Source organism: Telopea speciosissima, chromosome 2 (genome assembly GCF_018873765.1).
Source record: "Telopea speciosissima isolate NSW1024214 ecotype Mountain lineage chromosome 2, Tspe_v1, whole genome shotgun sequence".
NCBI classification, from domain to species: domain Eukaryota; kingdom Viridiplantae; phylum Streptophyta; class Magnoliopsida; order Proteales; family Proteaceae; genus Telopea; species Telopea speciosissima.
Genome location: NC_057917.1, coordinates 22,858,539 through 22,873,502, shown reverse-complemented (window position 1 = coordinate 22,873,502; position 14,964 = coordinate 22,858,539).

Sequence of the window (14,964 nt, the reverse complement as noted above, 5' to 3'; positions counted from 1 at the left end):
TATAAGGTATGTACTTTAATGCTACTAATCCCCAATTCATCATGTACGTTGACCGAGAGAATATGTGATTGCGATCGGACGGCCATAAAACTTCGAAATAAAATTCAATATATTATATATTAATTTTATATTGAAAATAAATTTATAAAACATTTCGAATAAACACTGGTTCCAGATTTAGTTCCAACCAATCACTTTCTCTCTTTTGGATATTCCTCGCGTACGGGCAGTAAATTCCATGTTGAGAATCTTCTTTACTTACAATGCGGGATCATGAATCCAGTGTACCAGTTTATAGTCCGATTGGACATCAACCATTGGCTTACCAAAATCCGAAATGCCACACTGCAACAAATGAAATCTCTCAAGTCAAAGGGCCATCGAGTGGTGGGTAAGTATATCACACACACAACCAGTAACAATACATAAGATATACATACCAGATTCTCATCTATACACGTTCTCGACGTGTACCCACATCCATGCACCGAAATCTCCATTTTTTGTGACATGCGATATAGAAACCATATAAACAGGATGTCCAGTCTCGTTCCCAGTTCAGACAAGTTTTAGGTAAAGACCTATGGAACATTCTTATAAGCCCAAATAAAATAATAAAGTGTAAAAATTAAATTCAATAATTTAATAATTTGGGTTCGATGGACACACAAATCCAACAATCTCCCACTTGTACATCAAAGCCAATTGCCAACAAAAGTTACACCCATGCTCTCAATATGGTTTTCAAACACTATAGGAGCTAATCCTTTTGTCATTGCATCTGACACATTGTCAGCAGTGCCAACTTTGGAAATAGCTATATCACCTTGCTGGATTATCTTTCTAATCAGGTGATACTTCCGCTGCACATGTTTGTTCCTCTGATGAGCCCTAAGCTCATTGGACTGTGCAATCACCCTCGTGTTATCAAACAATAAAGGTATGGGGTTCTTGACTAACTCTGGAACAACCTCCAAGTCGGTAAGAAATTTCTTGAGCCAAACACCTTCCTTGGCTCCATCACCAGCTGCCAGGTACTTTGCCTCGGTAGTAGAATCGGCTGTAGATTTCTGTTTGGCGCTTCTCCACACAATCGCTCCACCACCCATGAGGTAAACCATACCGGATATAGACTTTCTATCATCCTTGTCAGTTTAAAAATCTGAATTCGTATATCCAACTACTGACAACTCATCACGCCCATACACTAGAAAATAATCTTTGGTCTTTCTCAAATACTTGAGAATATTCTTGACCGCAGTCCAATGCTCTTTTCCTGGATTGGATTGAAACCGACTCACTATCCCTACAGTATAGCGGATATCTGACATTGTACACAACATAACAATATCTGACATTGTACACAACATAACGTATATCAGACTTCCCACTGTAGAGGCATAGGGAACTCTCTTCATCTCTTCAATGTCCTCTGGAGTCTTGGGGCATTGAGATTTGGAAAGTGAAATTCCATGGCGGAAAGGAACATTTTCTTTCTTGGAATTTTCCATGTTAAACCTTGCCAGTATCTTTTCTATGTATGTGGATTGTGATAAGCCTAGCATTTTTTTCTGGCGATCTCTAATAAGCTTGATCCCAAGGATATAGCTAGCTTCACCCAAGTCCTTCATCGAAAAAATGGTGAACAACCACACCTTTACGGATGAAAGAAACCCAACATCATTCCCTATCAGTAAAATGTTATCTACGTACAATACGAGAAAATAAACCGCACTCCCACTGAACTTCTTGTAAATGCAGGGTTCATCCATGTTCTGTTCAAAACCAAACGATTTGAATACTTGATCAAAATAGATGTACCAACTCCTGGAAGCTTGCTTGAGTCCATAAATGGATCTCAACAACTTGCACACTTTGTTCTCTTCACCTTTTGAAGTAAACCCCTATGGCGGTTGCATGTAGATTTCTTCATCAAGAAATCCATTTAGAAATGCAGTATGCACATCCATCTATCAGATTTCATAATTGTAGTGTGCGCCTATGGCCAACAAAATCCTGATGGATTTCACCATAGCTACTAGCGAAAAGGTCTTCTCATAGTCTATACCTTTTTGTTGAGTATAACCTTTTGCTACCAGTCTTGGCTTGAATCTCTCAACCTTTCCATCTACGTCTCTCTTCCTCTTGAAGATCCACTTACATCCAATAGGCTTTATGCCTTCTGGTGGATCCTCCAGAGTCCAAACATTATTGGAATACATTGAGTCAATTTCAGAGCGTATGGCTTCCTCCCATTTGGGTGCATCTACATCTTGATGAGCTTGTTTATATGTAAACGGATCGTTATCCGATTCAGTGGTAACCATGTAGAATTCTTCTAAGGTCTTAGCTTCTTCAGTAAGAAGTATATAACGTGTGGGTGGTCTTATGGTCCTCCCACTACTTCACGGCTCCTGAACTATATCAGGTTCGATGGGGTCGATAGTTGGTTCAATTGATGGATTAGGCATTTCAGGTATAGAAGACATCTCTTCTATGACAACAGGGTCGCTTCTCTTGTCAATTAAATCTTCTTCAATGAAAGTAACATGTTTACTAACAATGACTTTCTGATTTGCGGGATCATAGAAATTGTAACCTATTGTGCCTTTTGGGTATCCCAAGAATAAGCATCTAAAAGAACGTGGCTCCAACTTACTATCTGTTTATTACTTGCGTACATAGCAGGACAACCCCAAACCCTGAAGTGTTTTATGCTGGGCTTGCGCCCATACCATAATTCAAATGGGGTTTTGGGTACAATTTTAGTAGGAACCCTATTCAATATATATATAGATCGGAGTTTCCAGGGTATACCCCCAGAATGATAAGGGTAACTCATTAAAGGTGAGCATGGTTCGAACCATGTCTAACAGAGTCCGGTTGCGTCTCTCAGATACACCATTTTGTTGAGGTGTACCGGGATTTGATAGTTGTGACACAATCCCCTCGATCGTGAGATATGCTTTGAATTCGTCTGATAAATATTCCTCTCCTCGATCTGATCGAATGGACTTGATGCGTTTATCAAATTGTTTTTCAACCTTAGCCTGAAACTCCTTGAACTTTTCAAAAGTCTCTGACTTCTTACGCATTAAGTAGATACTACCGTATCTAGAATAGTCTTCGGTGAATGTCACAAAGTAGTCATAACCATACCTAGCTTGGATGTTAATGGGACCACACACGTCGGTGTGAATTAATTCTAACAAACCATTGGCTCTCCTGCCTTTATTGGGAAAGGGCTACTTGGTCATCTTCCCTTGTAGGCATGATTCACAGGTTAGGAATGGTTCGACCTTTAGACTTTCTAATAGTCCGTCCTTTACCGGCCTGTTATTCCTGTCTACATTGATGTGACCTAATCTGAGATGTCATAGGTAAGTAGGACTCACTGGAGCTCTCTTTCGTTTCAAATCAATATTTGAAATCTCATTCGTTATCAAGGGTTGTTCTAGAAAATACAAGTCACCTTGTAAAACTCCAGAGGCAACAAAACTATTATTATAACGAATTGAAAGTCTAGTACCAAAAGTAAATACATAACCATCTGAAACTAACTTTGAAACGGAAATGATATTCTTTTTAAAAGAAGGAACATAATAGCAATTTTTAAAAACTAAAGATGCAGAATCAAATTCTATACTATAGGTTCCAACTGCCAACGTCTTGGCCTTTGCTCCAGTGCCCATCTTGAGACACACTTCATTCTTGTCCAGTCTTTTGTCTCCTTGAACCCCTACAACACATTGCAGACATGACCGTAGATCCAGTATCCACAAGCCATGAGTTAGATGGTCCAATAGACATATTAGTTTCGAAAAGGACAAAAATATTTAAATTACCTTCTGAAGAGGTATCCTTATCGTTCGACTTCTTTTTCAAGGAAGCCAGGTATGCACGGCAGTTACGTTTCCAATGCCCCTCTTTCCCACAAAAGAAACATTTTTCTTTCTTGGGAGATTTCTTCTTCAGAATTTTTTCGCTTTTTCCTTTCTGGGTCTTACCCTTCTTTTTCTTCCCTTTGTTCTTGGAAGAACTTTGTTTCACCTCGGTAAGGTGTACTTCTGCCTTTTCCTTTTTAATCGCTCTCTCGGCTTCTTGTAACATATTACCCAGCTCAATCAACTGAACATCTAACTTGTTCATGTTGAAGTTGAAAATAAAGGAGCTGAATGAGCCGAGGAGAGATTTAAAAATGACGTTCCTCTTATACTTCAAGGAGAACTTTTCAGAACCTAAACCCTCCAATTGTTCGAACAAGTTTTGAATTTTCATCACGTGGTCCAAGATCGGAGTTCCAGGTTCCATCTCGAGACTGTGGATCTTATCCACTAGCTCGTACTCTATGTGGGTGTCTTGTTGGCTATACAACTCTTTGATCTTAGCCATCATGTCACCCACAGAAGATATTCCCTTGACAGACTCAACAATTGATTTGTCAATGGAATTCAAAACGTTCAATTGGGTCTTTGAATCCCTCTGATGGTAGGATTTGAAGATGTCAACCCTTTTCTTTAGGTGTTTCACGGTAAATTCAGAAGTAACCTCAGTTCCATCCATGTCAGCGGATGGTATAGTGGGAGACTCTTCTGTTAAGACAGAGTCAAGTCCCTTAGCCTTGAGAAGGAGCATAATGTGGTAATGTCAGTCCTCATAATTTGGTTTGGTTAATATTGATTGGGTGATAAGTGACATAAGGGTGTTGTTGATTGGGGCAACCATGTCGAAATAATCAACACATGTACAAGTAATAGCATAATGAATATCGTGACCATTGAAGCTTTGGGCTAACTTAAACAATGGTCCTTCATCTTTTTCATATCCCTCCATAATGAAAAAAATGTATTGGAACTCACCAATCCTTGTATGTAAAATCTATCCTATCGGAAATCAGCCCACATACAGTGATTGGGTGGACTATTCTGTCCGCCTCCTAGGCTTCCAATGTAATTGCCACTTGAGTGTCATGTCCATATCCTGTCGGCTGACACACACTCAAGTCATGTGTATTCCTAATGATTCGGAATGAATCATGGTATCATGAGAGATGGCCCACTAACACAGTACCCTCCCACTATCCATGTCCACTTCCTATCCAATGGGAAGGTGCAGACCATATGGTAGTGAGATCCTCATAACGTCCTATCAGTTCTATTGTGGGGACCTTATTACCTACCTCTACATCCATCATCAAAAGGGGGCCATGAACAAAGATTTACCGGTTAAGATCTATCCATATCACACATGCTTTTAAAGTTGGAGGGTAAACGATCGCGCACAAAATATATCGTCATATATAGAAAATGCAACACACAAGATAACATATATATAAATTGTGGTTATGGGATGGTAGGTTTAGTGAGAATAATAATGTATTATTACTCCCACTAAATCAATAATTGTTTAATTAAATTTAATGTAAAAAGAACTATGCATCCAATGCATCAAGTGATGCACAATAATTAATGTTTGCTCCATCCTTTGGCATCTCCATGCTTTGTTTCTATCTCCTTCCATCATCATATGTTGGCATCCATCTTTCTTTAAGATCTTCAATTCTCCATCGGTTGAACTTATATAAAATTACAACCTAGTTCTCTATACACTTTTCTTGGGGAAGAAACCCCCTTGGTAAACACAACCCACCATTAGATTGCCAAAGGGGTGAAGTACATAATTTTCTCAAAAAGAAAGGGGGGAGAGAGATAGAGGGGAAAGAGAGCACAACGCACATCACATTCCACATTCCACATTGCATAATTAAATGCTACCATTCACACAGATTTACAAATTAAATCCATTCCCATAACCACCAAGATAAAACAAAAATTCTCCATGATCTACTCCAATAAGGTAATGATACATGAGACCCCACATCAACATGTGACACAATTGGGTGAATGCAAATCACCTATTTAACCATTAAGTGTGAGTGCATTCCAAAAATTGAACTAAAAAGTCCAATAAAAATAACTATTTATTTTTCTTATCTTTCCATATCAATCATAATATAATCAAATTAAAACATGCATCATCTTATTGGAAAAAATAACAACTTTATTCTAAGATCATGGATAACCCTATTCTATCAAAATCATACTCCAATCATGAACGTACAAGCAACGCTCTGATACCAATTGTTGGTAATAAATCTGATGCGTAGCGAAATTTAGAACGGGTCAATACTTGTAGTTCATGATTAAGAGTAGGGAAGAAACAATTTCAAAATAACATTCATGGTTACCTTAGAGTCGCAAGTGAAACTCTTCATATAGATAGTAGGTCTTCCAACTTGTGCAAACTTGGAGATTGAAAAATCATTCAAAACTTTGAAACTTGATCAATCCTTGCAATCTTTTAGAAGAACACAAAAATCACCAAAGCCTCTTGAGTTCTCTAACTCAAGTCTCACACACACCACTACAAGAGAGGGGAGAGAGAGAAATCGTGGGAGGGGGAGAGAGCACTGCCAAAATCGTGGGAGACTCCTTCCTCTCCCTCTTTTATAGTTTTCGAGATCCTTGGGTCTCAAGTAATCTCCTTCCACCTTGGCCTTGGCTCAATCTTCCATTTTGGTGTTTTGTGAATCTTCTAATTTTTGCAACTCCAATTTACTACTAAAGTGAAGACATAGAATCTCAAAAGGGATACAATCTTTCTAAATTATGGTTCATGAGATATTCTCATAATATCTCTTGCCATAATATAAAAAAATATTTAACCATAAATATTTTGTTCTCCCATACAATGCCATGTGTCCAATAAACTCTTTTATTGCACATAATCCCTTCCACTTTTCTAATATCCCATAATGAATTATAGGGTATGTACTTCAATGCTACTTAGTCCCAATTCATCATGTACGTTGATCGAGAGAATATGTGATTGCGATTGGACGACCATAAAACTTTGAAATGAAATTCAATATATTATATATTAATTTTATATTAAAAATAAATTTATAAAACATTTCGAATAAACACTGGATCCAGATTTCTATCCGACCAATCACCAACTTTCTCTCTCCTGAATATTCCCCGTTAAAGGGCAGTGGATTCCATGTTGAGAAACCCTTGCTGACAATGCAGCCAGTGTACCAGTTTATAGTCCGATTGGACATCAACCATTGGCTTACCAAAATTCGTAATGCCACATTGCAACAAATGGAATCTCTCAGGTCAAAGGGCCATCGAGTGGTGGGTAAGTATATCACACACACAACCAGTAGCAGTACATAAGATATACGTACCAGATTCTCGTCTATACACACGTTCTCGACGTGTACCTACATCCATGCACCGAAATCTCCATTTCTCGTAACATGCAATATGAAAACCATATAAATAGGATGTCCAGTCCCGTTCCCAGTTCAAACAAGTTTTAGGTAAAGACCTATGGAACATTCTTATAAGCCCAAATAAAAAAATTAAATTCAATAATTTAATAATACGGGTTTGATGGACACACATTTCCAACAATCTCCCACTTGTACATCAAAGCCAATTGCCAACAAAAGTTACACCTATGCTCTCAATATGTTTTTCAAACACCATAGGAGCTAATTTATTTGTCATCGCATCTGACACATTGTCAGCAGTGCCAACTTTGGAAACAGCTACATCACCTTATTGGATTATCTCTATAATCAAGTGATACTTCCGCTGCACATGTTTGTTCCTCTGATGAGTCCTAGGCTCTTTAAACTATACAATCGCCCCTGTGTAATCACACAATAAAGGTATGGGATTCTTGACTAACTCTGGAACAACCTCCAAGTCGGTAAGAAATTTCTTGAGCCAAATACCTTCCTTGGCTGCATCACCAACTGCCAGGTACTCTGCCTCGGTAGTAGAATCGACTGTAGATTTCTGTTTGGCACTTCTCCACACAATCGCTCCACCACCCATCAGTTAAACTATACCGAATGTAGACTTTCTATCATCCTTGTCAATTTGGAAATCTGAATTCGTAGATCCAACTACTGACAACTCATCACGCCCATACACGAGAAAATAATCTTTGGTCTTTCTCAAATACTTGAGAATATTCTTGACCTCAGTCCAATGCTCTTTTCCTGGATTGGATTGAAACCGACTCACTATCCCTACAGCATAGCAGATATCTGACATTGTACACAATATAGAGTACATCAGACTTCCCACTGCAGAGGCATAGGGAACTCTCTTCATCTCTTCAATGTCCTCTGGAGTCTTGGGGCATTGAGATTTGGAAAGTGAAATTCTATGGCGGAAAGGAACATTTCATTTCTTGGAATTTTCTATGTTAAACCTTGCCAGTATCTTTTCTATGTATGTGGATTGTAAGCCTAACATCTTTTTCTGGCGATCTCTAATAAGCTTGATCCCAAGGATATAGCTAGCTTCACCCAAGTCCTTCATCGAAAAAGTGGTGGACAACCACACCTTTACGGATGAAAGAAACCCAACATCGTTCCCTATTAGTAAAATGTCATCTGCATATAATACGAGAAAATAAACTACACTCCCACTGAACTTCTTGTAAATGCTGGGTTCATCCATGTTCTGTTCAAAACCAAATGATTTGACTACTTGACCAAAACGGATGTTCCAACTCCTGGAAGCTTGCTTGAGTCCATAAATGGATCTCAACGACTTGCACACTTTGTTCTCTTCACCTTTTGAAGTGAACCCCTCTGGCTGTTGCATGTAGATTTCTTCATCAAGAAATCCATTTAAAAATGCAGTTTGCACATCCATCTGTCAGATTTCATAATTGTAGTGTGCGGCTATTGCCAACAAAATCCTGATGGATTTCATCATAGCTACTGGCAAAAAGGTCTCCTCATAGTATATACCTTCTTGTTGAGTATAACCTTTTGCTACCAATCTTGTTTTGAATCTCTCAACCTTTCCATTTACGCCTCTCTTCCTCTTGAAGATCCACTTACATCCAATGGGCTTTATGCCTTCTGGTGGATCCTCCAAAGTCCAGACATTATTGGAATGCATTAAGTCAATTTCAGAGCGCATGGTTTCCTCCCATTTGGGTGCATCTACATCTTGAAGAGCTTGTTTATATGTATACGGATCGTTATCTAATTCAGTGGTAACCATGTAGAATTCTTCTACGGTCTTAGCTTCTTCAGTAAGAAATGTATAACGCGTGGGTGGTCTTATGGTCCTCCCACTACGTCGCGGCTCCTGAACTATATTAGGTTCGATGGGGTCGATAGTTGGTTCAATTGATGGATTAGGCATTTCAAGTATAGAAGACATCTCTTCTATGACAACAGGGTCGCTTCTCTTGGCAATCAAATCTTCTTCAATGAAAGTAACATACTTACTAACAATGCCTTTCGGATTTGCGGGATCATAGAAATTGTAACCTATTGTGCCTTTTGGGTATCCCAAAAATAAGCATCTAAAAGAACGTGGCTCCAACTTACTATCTGTTTGTTGCTTGCGTACATACGCAGGACAACCCCAAACCCTGAAGTATTTTACGCTGGGCTTGCGCCCATACCATAATTCAAATGGGGTTTTGGGTATAGTTTTAGTAGAAACCCTATTCAATATATAGATCGCAGTCTCTAGGGCATACCCCCAGAAGGATAAAGGTAAATCACTAAAGGTGAGAATGGTTCGAACCATGTCTAACAATGTCCGGTTGCATCTCTTAAATACACCATTTTGTTGAGGTGTACCGGGATTTGATAGTTGTGACAGAATCCCCTTGGTTGTGAGATGTGCTTTGAATTCGTCTGATAAGTATTCCCCTCTTAGATCTGATCGAATGGACTTGATGCGTTTATCTAACTATTTTTCAACTTCAGCCTAAAACTTCTTGAACTTTTCAAAAGTTTATGACTTCTTACGCATTAAGTAGATACTACCGTATCTAGAATAGTCATTGATGAATGTGATAAAGTACTCATAACCATACCTAGCTTAGATAATAATGGGCCCACACACATCAAAGTGAATTAATTCCAGCAAACCGTCGGCTCTCCTGCCTTTATTGGGAAAGGGCTTCTTGGTCATCTTTCCTTGTAGGCATGACTCACAGGTTAGGAATGGCTCGACCTTTAGACTTTCTAATGGCCCGTCCTTCACTAGCCTGTTAATCCTGTCTATATTGAAGTGACCTAATCTGAGATGCCATAGGTAAGTAGGACTCAGTGGAGCTCTCTTTCATTTCAAATCGATATTTGAAACCTCATTTGTTATCAATGGTTGTTCTAAAAAATACAAATCATTTTGTAAAAATCCATAAGCAACAAAAATATTATTATAACGAATTGAAAGTCTAGTACCAAAAGTAAATACATAACCGTTTGAAACTAACTTTGAAACGAAAATTATATTCCTTTTAAAAGAAGGAACGTAGTAGCAATTCTTTAAAACTAAAGATGCAGAATCAAATTCTATACTATAGGTTCCAACTGCCAATGCCTTGGCCTCTGCTCCAGTGCCCATCTTGAGACATACTTCATTCTTGTCCAATCTTTTTATCTCCTTGAACCCCTGCAACATATTGCAGACATGGACCGTCGATCTGGTATCCACAAGCCATGAGTTAGATGGTCCAAAAGACATATTAGTTTCAAAAAGGACAAAAATATTTAAATTACCTTCTAAAGAGGTATCCTTGTCGTCCAACTTCTTTTTCAAGGAAGCCAGGTATGCACGGCAGTTACGTTTTCAATGGCCCTCTTTCCCACAAAAGAAACACTTTCCTTCCTTAGGAGATTTCTTCTTCTGAATTTTCCCGTTTTTTCCTTTATGGGTCTTACCCTTCCTTTTCTTTCTTTTATTCTTGGAAGAACTTTCTTTTACCTCGGTGAGGTGCACTTCTGTCTTTTCCTTTTTAATCGCTCTCTCGGCTTCTGGTAACATATTACCCAGTTCGGTCAACTGAACATCTAGCTTGTTCATATTGAAGTTGAAAATAAAGGAGCTGAATGAGCCGGGGAGAGATTTAAAAATGACGTTCCTCTTATACTTCAAGGAGAACTTTTCAGAACCCAAACCCTCCAATTGTTCGAATAGGTTTCGAATTTTCATCACGTGGTCCAAGACTGGAGTTCCAGGTTCCATCTTGAGACTGTGGATCTTATCCACCAGCTCGTACTCTATGTGGGTATGTTGTTGGCTATACAACTCCTTGATTTTAGCCATCATATCACCCGCTGATGATATTCCCTTGACAGACTTGACAATCGATTTGTCAATGGAATTCAAAATGTACATTGGGTCTTTAAATCCCTTTGATGGTAGGATTTGAAGATGCCCACCCTTTCCTTTAGGTGTTCCGCGGTAAATTCAGTAGTACCCTTAGTTCCATCTATATCAGCAGATAGTCTAGTGGGAGACTCTTCCGTTAGGACAGAGTCAAGTCCCTCAGCCTTGAGAAGGAGCATAATGTTACGATGCCAATCCTCATAATTTGGTCCGATCAATTTTGATTGGGTGACAAGTGAAATAAGGGTGTTGATGATTGGGACAGCCATGTCGAAAAGATCTACACATGTACAAGTAAGAACACAATAATTATCGTGACCATTGAATTTTGATTTTGGGCTAATTAAAACAATGGTTCTTCATCTTTTTCATATTCCTCCATAATGAAAAAAATGTATTGGAACTCACCAATTCTTGCATGTAAAACTTATCCTATCGGGGATCATCCCACATACTGTGATTGGGTGGACTATTCTGTCCTCCTCCTAGGCTTCCAATGTAATTGGCCACTTGAGTGTCATATCCATATCCTATCGGCTGACACACACTTAAGTCATGTGTATTCCTAATGATTCGGAAGGAATCATGGCATCATGAGAGAGGGCCCACTAACGTAGTGCCCTCCCACTATCCATGTCCATTTTTTATCCAATGGGAGAAGGTGTAGACCGTATGGTAGTGAGATCCTCACAACGTTCTATCGGCTCTATTATGAGGACCTCATTACCTACCTCTATGTCCATCATCAATAGGGGGCCATGAACAAAGATCTACCGGTTAAGATCTATCCATATCATACATGCTTTCAAAAATAGAGGAAAAACGATTGTGCATAAAATATATCGCCATATATAAAAAATGCAACGCACAAGGTAACACATAAATAAATTGTGGTTATGGTATGGTAGGTTTAGTGAGAATAAAAACGTATTATTACTCCTACTAAATCAATAATTATTTAATTAATTTAATGTGAAAAGAATTATGCATCCAATGCATCAAGTGATGCACAAAAAAATGCTTGCTCCATCCATTGGCATCTCCATGCTTTGTTCTTTGCATCTTCATGCTTCTTCTATCTCCTTCCATCATCATATGTTGAACTCCATTTTTCTTTAAGATCTTCAAAATCTCCATCGGTTGAACTTACATAAAATAAATAAAATTACAACCTAGTTCTCTATACACTTTCCTTGGGGAAGAAACCCCCTTGGTAAACATAACCCACCATTGGATTGTCCAAGAGGTGGAGTACATAATTTTATCAAAAAGAAAGGGGGAGAGAGATAAAGGGGAAAGAGAGCACAACGCACATCATATTCCACATTCCACATTCCACATTCCACATTCCACATTCCACATTCCATAATTAAATACTACTATCCACATATATTTATAAATTAAATCCATTCCCATAATCACCAAGATAAAATAAAAAATTCTCCATGATCTAGTCTAATAAGGTAATGATGCATGTGACCCCACATCAATATGTGGCAAAAATGGGTGAATACAAATCACATACTTAACCATTTAAGTGTGAGTGCATAAAAAAATTGAACTAAAAAGTCCAATAAAAACCCATAAAAAAAACTATTTTTTTTTAATTTAAATATGAAAAGAAAAAAAATAACTATTTATTTTTCTTCCCTTTTCATATCAATCATAATATAATCAAATTAAAACATGCATCTTCTTATTGAAAAAAATAACAACTTTATTTTAAGAACATGGAGAACCCTATTCTATCAAAACCATACTCTAACCATGAATGTACAAGCAACGCTTTGATACCAATTGTTGAGAATAAACCCGATATGCAACGGAATTTGGATTGGGTCAATTCTTGTAGTTCATGATCAAGAGTAGGGAAGAAACAATTTTAAAATAACATTCATGGTTACCTTAGAGTCGCAAGTGAAACTCCTCCTATAGATAATAGGTCTTCCAACTTGTGCAAACTTGGAGATTGAAAAATCATTCAACACTTTGAAGCTTGATCAATCCTTGCAATCTTTTAGAAGAACACAAAAATCACCAAGCCTCTTGAGTTCTCTAACTCAAGTCTCACACACACCACTACAAAAGAGGGGAGAGAGAGAAATCATGGGAGGGGGAGAGAGCACTGCCAAAAATCGTGGGAGGCTCCTCCCTCTCCTTCTTTTATAGTTTTGGAGATCCTTGGGTCTCAAGTAATCTCCTTCCATCTTGGCCTTGCCTCAATCTTCCATTTTAGTGTTTTGTGAATCTTCTAATTTTTGCAACTCCAATTTGCCACTAAAGTGAAGACATAGAATCTCAAAAGGGATACAATCTTTCTAAATTATAGTTCATGAGATATTCTCATAATATCTCTTGCCATAATATAAAAAGATATTTAACCATAAATATTTTGTTCTCCCATACAATGCCATGTGTCCAATAAACTCTTTTATTGCACATAAGCCTTTTCACTTTTTTAATATCCCATAATAAATTAGGGTATGTACTTTAATGCTACTAATCCCCAATTCATCATGTACATTGACCGAGAGAATATGTGATTGCGATCGGACGACCATAAAACTTTGAAATAAAATTTAATATATTATATATTAATTTTATATTGAAAATAAATTTACAAAACATTTCAAATAAACACTGGATCCAGATTTCTGTCCGACCAATCACTTTCTCTCTCTTAGATATTCCCCGCGTACGGGCAGTGGATTCCATGTTGAGAATCCTCTTTGTTTACAATGCAGGATCATGAATCCAGTGTACCGGTTTATAGTCCGATTGGACATCAACCATTGGCTTGCCAAAATCCATAATGCCACACTCAACAAATGGAATCTCTCGGTTAAAGGGTCATCGAGTGGTGGGTAAGTATATCACACACACAACCATAAGATATACTCATTCCTATACACAAGTAAGATATACATCCATGCACCGAAATCTCCATTTCGTGGCATGCGATATGAAAACATATAAACAGGATGTCTAGTCCCATTCCGTTCTTTTAGGTAAAGACCTATGGAACATTCTTATAAACCCAAATAAAATAATAAAGTGTAAAAATTAAATTCAATAATTTAATAATTTGGGTTTGATGGACACACATTTCCAACAAAACCTCCATAAAAGCATTAAAAATTCACAATTCAGAGAAATGGCAGGAGTTTCATCTTTCAATCCCTTCCCTTGAAAGACCCTTTCTTTGTCTGCGAACCCAAAGTAGGGTCATCCGGGATTCATGAAGAAGAATTTGCTCTCCATTCATTCTCAGAGGGATCTCGTCGGGAAGGGAATGGAGGTTGAAGGGTCGAGGTTTTTGATCGGTTGGGTGAGTCGTGGGGTGAGACCATTTCGAACCCAACCCCTGCTCCCACCGAAGCTTTGACACTTCTCAATGGCAAATGGATTCTTGCAAATGGTTTTTTCGAAAAATAAATGTAAAGTTTGGATTCGATACCATCTCTCATCGAATTTTCGATTTGCAGAAGAAATTACAATTGGATTGATGGGTAGGGTTTCAATTTCAGGGTTCATCTTCTCCAAATGGTTTAGGGTTTGATTTTCAGTTTCAAACCCTAAACAATTTGGGAAGATGAGGGCAATTTGGTCATTTTATTCTTTAATTTAGATAAATTTTTATCAATAGGGTATTTTGGTCATTTTATTCTTTAATTTAGATGAGTTTTATCAGAGGGTCATTGTGGTCATTCTACCTTTTTAAGGGTAGAATGATCTAAGA